The sequence below is a fragment of the Rhinolophus sinicus genome, chromosome 14 (assembly GCF_057876585.1).
Source record: "Rhinolophus sinicus isolate RSI-liver-muscle chromosome 14, RSI-T2T, whole genome shotgun sequence".
Classification (NCBI taxonomy): domain Eukaryota; kingdom Metazoa; phylum Chordata; class Mammalia; order Chiroptera; family Rhinolophidae; genus Rhinolophus; species Rhinolophus sinicus.
The window spans coordinates 120,259,679-120,273,383 of record NC_142514.1 but is presented as its reverse complement, the minus strand read 5'-3'; the positions used below and the strand labels follow the sequence as shown (position 1 = coordinate 120,273,383).

Here is a 13,705-nt window from a genome sequence, read left to right as displayed (position 1 = left end):
ATTTTAATATTTTCAGTTTATTTTACATTTCGATAATTAATTATAATTTATCTATTTGTTTATTCTACTTTGGGTTCATTGACATTCTTAAATCTATGAGTTTATTAGTTTTCATCAAATTTGGAACATTTTTATGTCATCATTTGTTCAAAAATGTTTGTCATCCCTTCCTTCTAGATTCCATTATAATTATGGTTCCATAGGGTACTGATGTTCCTATCAGTTTTTTCAGCTTTTTCTGTCCTTTGTTTTGGTTAGTTTCTGTTCCTATGCTTCTAAATTCACTGTTTTTCTCTTCTGCTGTTAAACTGATCTGGTGAAATTTTCATTTAATACTTTTTATTCTTGATCTAGAGCTTCCATTTGTTTTATTATTTAAGTCTTTAAATTCTCTCACTCCTATACTTATCATTTCCTTTATATCTTGCAGCACCCTTGTAAGAGCTACTTGAAATTCTTTGTCTTCTAATTAATTACATTATATCATTCATTTCAATATTATATTGTTACATATCTGAATAATGTTAGCTTCCCTTAAAAGTACTAAAATTTGTCTTGAAAGGCATTTAATGTTATTGAGTATCAGCTTGGTCTTTATATTAGATCAATCACAGAGTAAATTTTACTCTGGAAGGTGTAAACTACTAAGATCTCTGCTTATCCACTGAATGTCCCAAGTAGTCAATATGGGTTCTCTAATTTAATGGGCTAGAAATTTAACCTCTCTCGTTTTGAGTGGTTCAAATAGTTGCTGATGTTATAATTCCATAGTCATTCTTTGCCCAACATTGTTGAATTTCACAGGTTGCAGGCACTAATTTTTATTCAGTGAAAGAACAAGAGGAAAGGTGGGCCAATTTGTACTATGCTTTCTCTATGATGTTCTCTCCACCATAACACTCCATAGCAGAAATTTAGTTGAGGGGAAAATTTCCATTATTTCCCCTTTGGCATTAGCTATTTTCTATAATAATAGTTATAACTATTTTCCTCCAATTTATTTGCCATTTTAGAAAGTATTACATTTTTTACACTTAAAGATGCTTCCACTTTTAATTTCTGGTTAAATCTGTTAACCTCTAGATTTTAAATTCTATAAAAACTTTCCCCTTTCCAAAATAACACAAAAAAAGTCACACTTGTTTTAATATATTTCATTTTTAAATATTTTTGCATTTGATTCTTTTGAATTTTTTTCATAGTGTTCTTTGTGAGACAATCCAATATCAATTCTCAAGAATACTAATTGCCTGCTCCCACATAATTTATTAAATAACTAATTATCCTTCTCTAAATATGAAAAACTTCCTTTTCCTTACACTTGCATGTCATTTAACAACTGCAATTGTGTGTTCTGCCTTTTTCCTTCTAGATTGTTAGTTGCTACCGTGTTTCCCTGAAAATAAGACCTACCCGGACCATCAGCTCTCATGTGTCTTTTGGAGCAAAAATTAATATAAGACCTGGTATTATACTATACTATACTATACTATACTATACTATACTATACTATATTATACTATACTATACTATACTATATTATGTTATATTAATCCCGGTCTTATATTATTATAAAATAAGACTAGATCTTATATTAATTTTTGCTCCAAAAGACACATGAGAGCTGATAGTCCTGCTAGGTCTTATTTGCAGGGAAACAGGGTAGTTAAGTAGTAATTTATTCTATATAATTCATTTTATATATTTATCAAAAACAATGCATAGTATATAGAAATCTTTCAACATCTATTTACTAAACAAATAAATTTTTCATATTTATTTATATAAACAAGAAAGCAATACATTCTTGATCTAAATTATCAATTTTAAGACTTGATATAATAGTAACACAGAGCATTATAAACTCTCAGAAAAAACATGTTAATTTGACAATACCCAAAGTTATTTTATTATTTAGACTTCATTTTGTACTTAAATTTGTATATGGATTTATCACTTCTGTGCAAACAGAAAAAGGGAACTATCAGCAAGTGAATTATTTAAGGCAGGGGTCAGCAAACGTGGTCTGTAAAGATCCAGATAGGAAATATTTTAGATTTTGAAGCCATAGGGTCTTAGCATAACTACCCTAGTGCTGTTGGAACAAAAAGCAGCTATTGATCAAATGCAATCCAATAGACATGACTATGTTCTACTAAAATTTTGTTTATAAACATTAATGACAGCTAGAATGGATTATGGGCAATACTGAGTCAAGTTTTGGGGGAAAAAACAAACAAACAAAAATAAACCACCCAAAACTTCTTTATACTTATATTTGAAACATTTAGAATAATTTTTGACTAGAGTCACTGAAATCTAAGTTTTCCATAAAATACCATCCTCTAGTCAACAGAATGCATTTGATGCATCATTATTCCAAAAAATGTCCCAAATGGTCTAAACCAACACTGTATAAAAGTAATATAATGTGAGCCATATGTGTAATTTTAAGTTTTCTTATAACACCATTTAAAAATATAAAACAAATTAATTTTAATTTATTTAAATTTATATTTTATTTAACCCAATATATCCAATATTTTATCATTTTATCTTGTCATGAAAACAAAAATTATTGATATATTTTATATATTTTACATTAATTTTTGAAAAATGGTGAATATTTTCAGTGACATAATATCTTAATTTATACCAGCTACATTTCAGATGTTCATTATCGACATACAGTCAGTGCTTATACTCCCTTACAGAATAAGTCTAAAGGATATTCTGCCAAGGGGCTGATACAAATTCTGCAAACTTTGAGTTTTATTTCCACCAGTATTGTCCAATGGGAGATTTTTCAGAAATAATCAGGACAGGACTTTTATTTATTACTCAAATTGTTCTTAAATGCTTTGATGACTGAATTCTGGAGGAGTGTAATTGTCTGGTGATGCCAACAGGAATAAAAATTATGATACAACAACCATCTGGATAACAGTTATTTTAAGATGTCATTTATTACAGATATCTAAAATGTGAAATAATTCTATTTCTCAAATTGATAAATACTGTAGTTAATTCCCAAAGAGTGGAAGGATATTAAGACATTTTGAGACTGACTCTTTATCTCTCCCTTTTTTTCTTTTCTCTCAATATATATGAAATATGTGGATACACAGATTGTTTATACATGCATGCATACACACATGCAAGCATGGGTAAGAGAGAATAACATGATTACAAGGTGTGATCAAATATACAGTGAATGTTTAAATTAAAAAAAAAAATTACCGTAAAAGACACATTGCCATTAATCCCCCTCAAAAAATCCCCCTCAAAACACTCCCCCTCACTTTGAACGCACTTATCCCATTCTTCTTGCCACTTTCTGAAGCAGTTCTGGAAGTCCTCTTTCCTGAGTGTCTTTAGTTGTACTGTCTTGGCTGCCTCGATTCCAAAATCGATTCAAAACATTTACCTTCCATGGTCATTTTGACTTTGTGGAAGAGCCAGAAGTCACATGATGCCAGATCCTGTGGAAAAAGTGGATGAGGACACACTGTAATGTTTTTATATGACAAAAAATTACTGTACCGGAAGTGATGTACGACAGAGTGTTGCCATGATGGAGGATGAGACTGTTTGACCATTTCTCAGGCTACTTTTTACACACATCATTTCTTAAACACTCTACTAGCCCTTATAATATTGAGAGTTCACCATAGTGTTCCTGGGTATAAACTCAACTTGCACAATTCCATCAATTAGCATCACCTTGATGTTACTCGTAGATCTTGATTGGCACACTTTTTTCACACGAGGAAAACAGGGTGACTTCCATTGAGAACTCTGTACCTTATCTCAGGATCATAACCATAGACCCAAGTTTCATCTCTCCTGATGACATGTCTTAAAAAGCTGGAATCTGAAGTGGCACAATTTTGCAACTCCAACGAAACTGACAAATGCTGTTGCTTTTGTTTGACAGTTAAAACATGTGGGACAAATTTCACACTCACTTGCTCCATGTTCAAATCTGTTGTTAAAATGCTTTGAATGGAATCATAAGAGATGTTCAGATCCTCAGAAATTTCCATAATAGTCAATATCCTGTTTGATTGAATCATTTCCCTTACTCTTTCAACATTCTCTTGGGTTTTTGACGTTGAACGATGTCCCAATATCTCTTCATCATCAATTGATTCACAACCATCACTTGAACCACTTGTAAACCATCTTCATGATCAGTGCAGCATCACCATAAACTAATTTTAACATTCCGTGTGTTTCTTTAGCACTTTTTGCCATTTGAATCAAAATTTCATATTAATGTGTTGTTTGTGATCCATAACTTACGGAGCACTTTAAAACACACCTTCTCTCAACCGTAGCTCACACTCTACTGACTGCACCAAACAAGTTGAAACTTGTCACACACTGTTACTAAGGTTTGCCACGCTGATTCCCATATTGAAGATCCCTGCCTTTCCATCAGATGGCATTCAGCAGCAACATTCAATGTATTTTTCATTCACACCTTGTATTTTCTCTTTCATATAGTTTAACCAGGAGGAAAGATTTGGGAAAAATCCCAGTTTGCTTTCAAAAGGGACAATTGTGATGCACTTGTCTCCTTTTAGTCACTGTTTTTTCATAGTTTATCTTTCTCTCCTGGATCTTACTTTCCCAACTTAAAGGTAGCGTAACCTACGTGTGTTTTTTTGTTTGTTTGTTTTTTGTTTTTTGTTTTTTTTTTAATATAAGGATCAATTTATTAATACATTGAGACCATTTGATAAGTTAACCACTTGAAACACAATCTCATTCATAGAAGGTTCTCAACAAAATTATATGAAATGTTCTAATTCAGTATTAACAGGAGTTCCTTGAATGAGAGGATATGAAATCAAACAGAGGTAAATAGAAATCTTCTGGCAAACAAGGACTCTGAGTATTTTTTAATCAAATTTTGAGTTTATGCTCCAACTAAGATTAATATGTTTAAAAGCTAATATACACTGGAAACTTCTTTGATGAAGCAGGCTTGAAAGGGCATTGAGATTTAACCTATTGATTTTTTCTTTGCAGCCATAATATTATAAGGACTAAGGGGAGAGGAAAGATGTTAATATTCCTCTTGGTTCTTTCTGTTCAAGCAGAATGTGGATTATAACATTCCTACACTCAAAATCTCCCATTTGTTCTATGTCTCCTGATCTCCCCTTCATCCTCATAATCACCTTCTTTACATTACCTGTTCTGTATTGTGTCTTCCCATAAACTAAATAATTTGCTTTGTAAAAATTAACTGTGCTTTTGCTACTCCTTACTGTTTTCTTATTGTTTAAATCTTTGCAGATTATAATGATGACAAAATTGATCACCCTTTTCTTCTTATCTCTTTTCACACTCACACTTAGAAGGATCATATTTTGGTAAAAGTCTACTAAGGGAAGTAATCTCTCTGATTGTTGGACATATAATCAAATCTCTGTATCAACAGAAGACCAATATTTACCATTAGTTGCTCCTATTACTAATTTTGACACTCTTCCCAATGTTACTGTTTTTCTAGACCAACCCTCCTCCAATTTCACCTTTCAGGTAGACGTTACTCAAGAATCAACAGCACCCATCATGAAAACTCTGTGTTCTTCTATAGAGGAAATCACTTTAAAGGCCATTTCAACAAGACTAAAAGAAAATAATTAGATCCCAAAGAGAGACGTTAGTTGGTTATGATGACAGCATAAGACAAAGTATATTCAGCATACTAATCCCAAGTGGTGGTGTATACATTAATAGAAATATGATCAGAAACTTATCCTCTACCACAGCATATATAACTGAGGAAATGGACAAAGCCATTGCTGCTCAGCAAAAATATCTACATTCTCCTGCTTGGGTAGCCCTTGACAATTATGTAGCACTCGACTACCTGCTGGCCAAACAAGGTGGATCTGTGCTCTTGCCCACACTACTTGCTGTACTTATTTAAACACCTCTGGAGGAGTAGAAACCTGATGGGGGGACATGGGGGGAATCACTCAACAAGCCAGATAGCTACAGGAAGTAAGGAAAGATGACCTATTGCATGACTTGTTTCATTGGTTACCTTCTGGAAAAGAAACTTTCTCCTGATCTTTGTTACAAATCATTGTCATGATATTGGTAAGTTTCCTGATCCTATTCATAGTGTTCAAGCTTAAAGTTGATAGTTTTTCTTGCTATTTAAAGTCAACTGTAAAGACTGAAATAACTGTAACACAAAGAACAGAAATGATCCATCAGGCTACTGCATCTACCTTATCTTTGTAAATCTGAACAATATGTACTCCTTTCTTACTATTTTCACATTACAACTATCAAAATAATCCTCACATACTTTAACAAACTTTAAATTTTAGCACTCCAATCAATTGTATGCTAATCACTCAACCCTTGCAGACTATGGCCATTAGCACTAAGACCCTCATCAAACTTTAACCTTATCTCCCTTCCCTGTGGGCAAGAGGGACTGACAGCAGGGAGCTATACAATTCTGTCAAAGAGAGTGGGAGTTAAAAAGAATTGTAATTCATCAGCACCACCACATACCCCGAGGTTTGATGATAAGGGGGAAATCTGCACTTTAACATCATAATTTTGTAGCCAAATATTTGGACTTTTTACAATTTGGTCTTTGACTCTGCTTGCATGACTAACAGCTTTGCTATTTGGACTCTGACTCTTCTTGAGAGCTTGCACTCTCTATATTGTCCATTTAACCACAAAGCTCGTTACACACATTTTATTTGTAAGCTCTAAGGGAAACTGAGGCATTGGCCCATGTCTAGTGACACGCCCTGACGACCATTTCTTATGACACCACCTATTGGCATTTATCTCCTGACACCCCTTAGCTAAGACTAGAAAGCCCCATCACCTAACCAATCAGAGAATGTGTATGCATACTTTCGACTTTACTTCTCTTATTAACCTGTTCCCTGAAAAGTCAGCTCTTGCAATTTTTGCTTTTAAAAAGTCTGCCCTAACTCCCCTATGGTGGTGTGCACTTTCAGGTTATGTCTTCCTGGTTTGCAAACCACACATGACTAAAAAACTCTTCTTCCTCTCAGAAGGGTCTTATGGATTTTTGTTGAGAAGAACATGGGCTTATCAAGCAATTTTTTTTCTGTGTTACATTTCAACTCTTTTCCCTGATATCTGAAGTTTTTATTTTTTTTTGCTTGAGATTCAACAAAATCAATGTCACACACCCTTAAGAGTCAACAACAAATTGCTTGAAGCATCTATATACATCCGTTTTGTATCCAGATTTTAGGATTTGTGTTCCAGTACATCCTTTCTGTAGTCACTTATATAAGAATGTGATTAGCCAGATGATCCATTATCTTTAGGGTAAATCAATTTATTTACCTCTGATTAGAAGCCTTTATAAATAAGGGGAAAATGTCACCTATGAAAATTATTATAAAATAATGAGAATTGTTCAGAAAGAAAATTCCTACCCCTGAAGAGGTTGGACCAAGCTCAAATTACCAGGAAAGTTATGGCTTCCATCATGCCAGCAGGGGAGAATGAATCTTCCCCTTGGGCCCAATGTTTCCAAGTGTTTGGATGTTTACATTTTTGGACAACTTCTATCAATATCCACCATCCATATCCAGAATTACTGAAACCAGAGTAAGTTTTCTTCCCCTGAAAGTTTGCTTCTGTGCTTACCTTATGAGACAGGAGACCAATGGGAGAATAGGAAACAATTACTCCACTTGAACACAAGCTTATTTACTAGATTTATCCACCAAGAGGCCCCGGCTATTGCATGCCCATGGAATAATGCAAGAATGAGAGACTCATTCATAACTCTTCATATCTTGTCATGTATTTTTTCTTGATGATCTATGACTTGCAATTTTATCTTTTCCACATTAAAATCTCTAACTTAAGTTGTGAAATATTGTGGAACTATTCCTGAGTTTCAGTGCACAACAGGTGGCAACCAGAAACGAGCTATGTTGTAGCATGGGTAGTTCCACTAAAGGTATGCATGATACCTTTCCATAGTAAAACACATTTGAAGGAAACAGAAACATTAAGTATTTTAAATGTGAGAGCATTGAGAATATTGATATTTTTGGTTGGCTTTTCTGATTTTTCCGGTCTTTTTAAAAATAGTAAAAGGTAGAACATATGTTTGAGGTGCTCATGAATCAAATTCACTGCTTTAATTTAAGTTTAATGTTACTCTGTTTATATAAATTGGAAATTGTGAATTATAAAAATCATGCTAACCATCTGGAATATTTTGTACTTAATTATTATGACATGTGTCTATTTTGAATACTTTTGTGGATGAGTCTGAAAGAGGGAAGACATTTATGAAAGCCCTTTAGGCTATGTTCAATTTATTTATGTCAGGAATCATTAAGTTATACATAAAGTGCATGTATGTATATGCATATATAGCACCTGGTACTACTTGCAGTTAGATAAATGTAGAAAAATTCAATACTGAGATTCTTCTTGGAAGTGTACTATAATTTTTGTCCTAATATTTACTTTCATCCTATGAAGAAATAGCAGTCACATAATACTCAATTCTTTAGGAAATCAATAATAAAAAACAAACGATATCTTCCTCCCTTTCAAATATTTTATGATCAAGCATTGTTATCATCATCTCTAATAATAACAACAAAGAGTAACAGATCCATATGTTACCAATGACCACTGTATAACCGGTTCAAACTCCGCAACTGCATCACAGTATTCCTGGCACTCATCCAGGACATTGAAAAAAAGCTGCATCGAGTTGGAAAATACCGTTTGTTGTCGACAGGTTAGAGAAGCTGTGTGAGTCTAATTACCCTCTTCTTTACAGTGTGTGATTAAACACAGATTTCAAATCAAGGCTTTGTTATTAATTTCAAAGGCTTTCATGAGAAAATGCTAGTAAGTTTGACAATCTATGCTTCATATTCTTCACATAACCTCAGATGATTTTTTTTTTTTTTTTTTTTTTTTTTTTAGTGCATTCTGAAGGGCACATGAAGACAAATAACAATGAAAACCAGTTAAGATCTGACCTGAAGCAGAGGAGTTTATTGTGTGAGATTTCAGTCTTGCAGCAGTATCTATTCATATTGCATTGGCTGATCAATGTACCGTATTTTGCCATATATGATGTACTCCCATGTATAGTATGCATCCAGGTTTTTGGCCCAAACTTTCAGGGAAAAAAAATCTTTCTTGTTAATTTTACTTCAAATGTTTATTTGTTTACATTTGATATTTGTATTTTTGTATTATAAAGGAATTTTAGCATTTATTTTTAACATAGTATGGTACAATAAATTTTATGTAACAAATAATTAAAAAACACAAGAACATATACAAGGTACAAGAAATTTTATGTACTGGTAGCAAATTTATGATATTTATGCATCAAAGAAGGCCAAGAATTCTTCATCATTGCAAGTTCCTTGTAAATTCAGCAAAACCAATTATTGTATTCCAGGGTATGATTTTGCATACGGATATCATTATTGATTTCTAGAGTTACACTTTTAAATCATAAGCATAAATAAATGAATATTAAACATTTATATAGATATGCAATTAGTACTACCCATGTATAATGTGCATCCTTATTTTTCCATCACAAATTTGGGCAAAAAAATGCACATTATATGCGGCAAAATACGGTATTTAGGCTGGGGTTCACTCCTTGTTTGAATATAATATCAGGAATAGAAAGAAATTCTATTAAATCGAGATTTGTATAACTAGAAAAGTATTTTTAAAAAGCACTGAGAGTCTACCGAATCCCCAAGTGAAGTTACATTCACTGTTTTTTTGTCTTATCTTGGACCAGTTAAGATGAATAGTAACTTCCTTATAATATGGCCTTCTGAGAATACGAAATTAAGTCATAGAAGAAAGCTGGCATCAGTCAAGGTTTACCCTAATTCTCCACTTGTTTTAATATTTTCACAAGTTTTTGTCCCTTGGTTCCATGCTCTTATCTAGATCCAAAACTATGATCCCTCCAGGAATTTTTATTCTGCCTAAATACCTGACATCATCAATCTTCTGCACAGCTTCTCATTTAGTCAATACTTTGGTCACTTTATCTTTGGTTTCCTTAGGCAAGAACTCTTCACTTGAGGTCTTAATTAAACTTTATCCCAATAGAACCCTAATGTTGTTTTGCTTCTGTTTAATCAAAAAATCTTTAGTCCCATCTGAAGCACCCATTAGGTGTGGGGAGAAAAAATTGGTGTCTTTTATTTTGAAGTCTTCTAAGATGCATTAAAAAGGATGTAAAACACAAAATGAAAAATAAGTATTTTCTGCCACCTATCAATGACTTAGGTTCAACATTAGGCAGTCAGGAAATGTTTATTACTTTTTGTGCAAATGTGGCTTCAAGCTTTTTATAGCCTGGTCACCTGTGATTATAATGCAAAATATGTCTTTGTATGTAATATGTAATTGTATTTATTTAAAAACATTATTTTTTAATCCAATATTCTATACCAGCACTCTGTTTTACAAGGGAACATCTGCCATGCCAGGAAGCTCTCTTTTTTTCTAGATTTTTACTTGTCACTTTTTCATGAGTTTAAAACATGAAAACTAACCTGAAACCTGAAGAGTTAAGGTTTTATTATATTGTATTCCTCAGATTTTTCTGTATTTTCACAAGAGTTTTTAATACTTTAATTTTAAAATGTAGGATGAGAAGACATTATTTTCCTATAATAAACCATAGGAAAAACTATACTCCCCAAACCCATTATTTTGACTTTTACATTGTTTATTTAAGTTGCCCGTGCAGTTTGGGACAAGGTTCTTAAATTGTGAATAAACAATTTGCAAGTGTAGCTTGTATAGTTTATTCAATGTGTGTTTTCGATTTGTATCTTTACTTCCTTTTATCTCTGGCATATTTACCTTGACAATTTCTACATATGAAAACATGAGCAATTGTCATGATTTTTCAATTCTACTCTTTCACAATTGCTACTGAATTATATGGGTAGGGGGGAGAAGAGAAAAACAGAAACAACCTGAAAGAATCTACAACAAATTTATTTTATGAAACTTTGACTAGGCCTTGCGATGTACTGTGTCTTTGAAGTTAATCTTTAGTTATTTCCCTGAAACAATCCTTAGGATAATTGAGATAAAACATCCATATTTCCTCAACTCCACTATTTTAAATCTCCATAGATTCCCTCATCACAATGTTTATGAAGAATATAGAAAATATATAAAACAAACATCTACAAGTTCTCACCTCTTCGTATTATTTTATTCATGCTCTTTTCTTTCTCTCCATCCTAGCCTTCAGCACAAAACTTTTAAAAAACTATCCTGCATTCACTATCTATACCTATCAATCATAAATCAGAGCCACAATGTATCATATTCAAGCCTTTGTTTTCATCATCTTTTAAAAATACCTATGTTGAAATCCTTGTATCTAGTATTTTTTGTTCATTTTTCCAAATCATTTCCTACAACACTATGAGATTTCAGAATGCATTAGCTTAAAATGTTCATGCCAAGGACTTCTGTAATTGCAATATTGCAAATAAGATGTTCTAAAATACACCTGTTACAAAACATTTAAAATGTCAAAACAAATATTGTAACAATTACCTTAAATGTGTGGATGAGCTGACAAGAAGATGACTCTTCTAAAGCCAGAAGATTTACAGGAGCATAAGACTAGAAAGGTCAGTGGGCCTCAACGTTATTAGTACTTCACCTCTAGCCTAGAGCTTCAGGTGTAATGGCCTCATGATCTACGGCTTATAAAGAAAAGGCTTTGGGTCTAAGACCAGAAGTTTACATGCCCTGAGAAAGGAGAAACAAACAAATAAAAATGATAATACTAAGTCTACCATTGGCCAGAAGACTGCAATATTTGTGTTAGATGTGAATATGAATGAAGAGAAGAAAAATTATAAAAGTGTCTCCTAAAAATCTAAATTATAGGCTGGACCATATGTTAGCCTGAGGCTGGAATTCACTCTATTTTCACATTCTGGAAAAACAAAACCAAACAAAAATCTATATTTTAACGTAAATTAGATCTGTATTGATAGTGTGTCCAAAACAACCAAAAATAGAACAGTAAATTAAAATGGTAACCCAAAAAACTTACTTTCAAATATAAGGAGGAAATTAAACAATTTCAGACAAACTGAAACAGAAACACAATTTAAACCCAGAAACTGACGTATGCCATTTCTGAAGCATATACTCCAATAAGTAGAAAAGTCAAAATGTCTTTCCCAAAATGAAAGACTGAGAAGTAAAACAGAGAGTTGCACAAAATGATAAATGTGGATAAATCTACACAAATATTGAACATACAATGTAATAATTATAACTGCATAAATTATATTACTATTATTATATTACTATATTACTTACCTGTTGTTGTCTAATTAATCACTGAAAAATACATAAGCTAAAGCCACGGTAATGATTTATTATCTCTCACATCTTTTATGGGTCAGGAATTCAGGGGTAGATCTAGCTAAGGATCCCTCATGAGGTTTCAGTCAGATATTGGCTGGTGTTAGTTTTAATGAAACATTTATTTCCAAAATGTTTACTCACATTGTTGACAAGTCACTTCTTTCCAGTGGATCACTCCCCTGTGCTACTTGGGCGTCCTCATGGCATGGCCTCTGGCTTCTGTAGAGACCAAAGCAGAGACCGCAATGTCTTTTGTAGTCTAGCCTTACAAATCACACAAAAATCATATCCGTGGTTTTCTTTTGGTCATAGGACTCTAAAATAAACTTTAAAATTCGTGAAAATGTGCTTTTATAAAGACTCAAGATTATGAAGATGTCAGTCTTTCCCAGTTCACTCAAACCTTAACTGGGGTCTTGTATATGTTTTGAATAGTTGATTTGAAAAGAATCTGAGTGTAAATAATGTCTGAAACTTTCTGGGAGAAATAGAATATGTGGGGAGCACTGCCCTATCTTACATCAATAGAAACATTAATAGACACACTGTGAAGATTGACAAATCGTCTAATGAAACTGATAGAAAACTGATAAACAGACCCAATCATACAGGAAAACTTGATCCATAACACAATTGAAATTGTGGAAAAGCAATTGTCATTGGGAAATGATGGAGCATTTAACAAATTGTTATTATCCATATGAAAGAATAAGACATTAACTACTTGCTTCACACACACACAAAAAATCAATTCCAGGAAGAATGAAGATTTCTACATAAAGGATAAGCATTAAAGGTTTTAAAATGATAACCTAGGAAAATTTATTAATTTTGTGTAGAGAAGCTCTTAAGCAAATTACAAAAAGTGAAAAATTTTAAAAACAGATGATAGATAGATAGATATTGAAAACATTGAAATTAATCATGGTTATTCCTCAATGGCTACCATAAAGGGAAGAAAAGTCCAAAACATAAACTGGAAGTTTGATACTCATACAACTGACAAATTATTAATACCCAGAATATATTGAAAAACCCTACAAATTAATATGAAAATGGCAATTCAATAGCAAAATGGGCAAAGTAAATTATTGCATAACAGAATAAAAGTAGAAAAAATGCCCAGAAAATTATGAAAATCTTCTGCCCTGTTAACAAAATGGGAATGTTAATCAAAAGTAAAATAAAATATAGTTGAGCATGTGCATTATTATGAGAGAATGTTGATACAACTTTAGAAAGTTAATTTTATCTGATT

At 32.6% G+C, this 13,705-nt stretch overlaps 1 long non-coding RNA gene across 3 annotated transcripts in view; it reads right to left on the bottom strand.

Moving 5' to 3' along the window:
- The window catches only part of LOC141572197 (uncharacterized), an 831,933-nt gene that overhangs the window by 421,171 nt on the left and 397,057 nt on the right, over positions 1-13,705 (bottom strand). For 2 of the 3 annotated variants that reach the window (XR_012497419.2, XR_012497417.2), the window contains exon 5: positions 12,589-12,666. This is a non-coding gene — a long non-coding RNA (uncharacterized LOC141572197). Of the gene's footprint in view, positions 1-2,633; positions 3,483-12,588; positions 12,667-13,705 lie in introns of those variants that run through there. The other variant, XR_016018720.1, reaches the window with a different exon arrangement.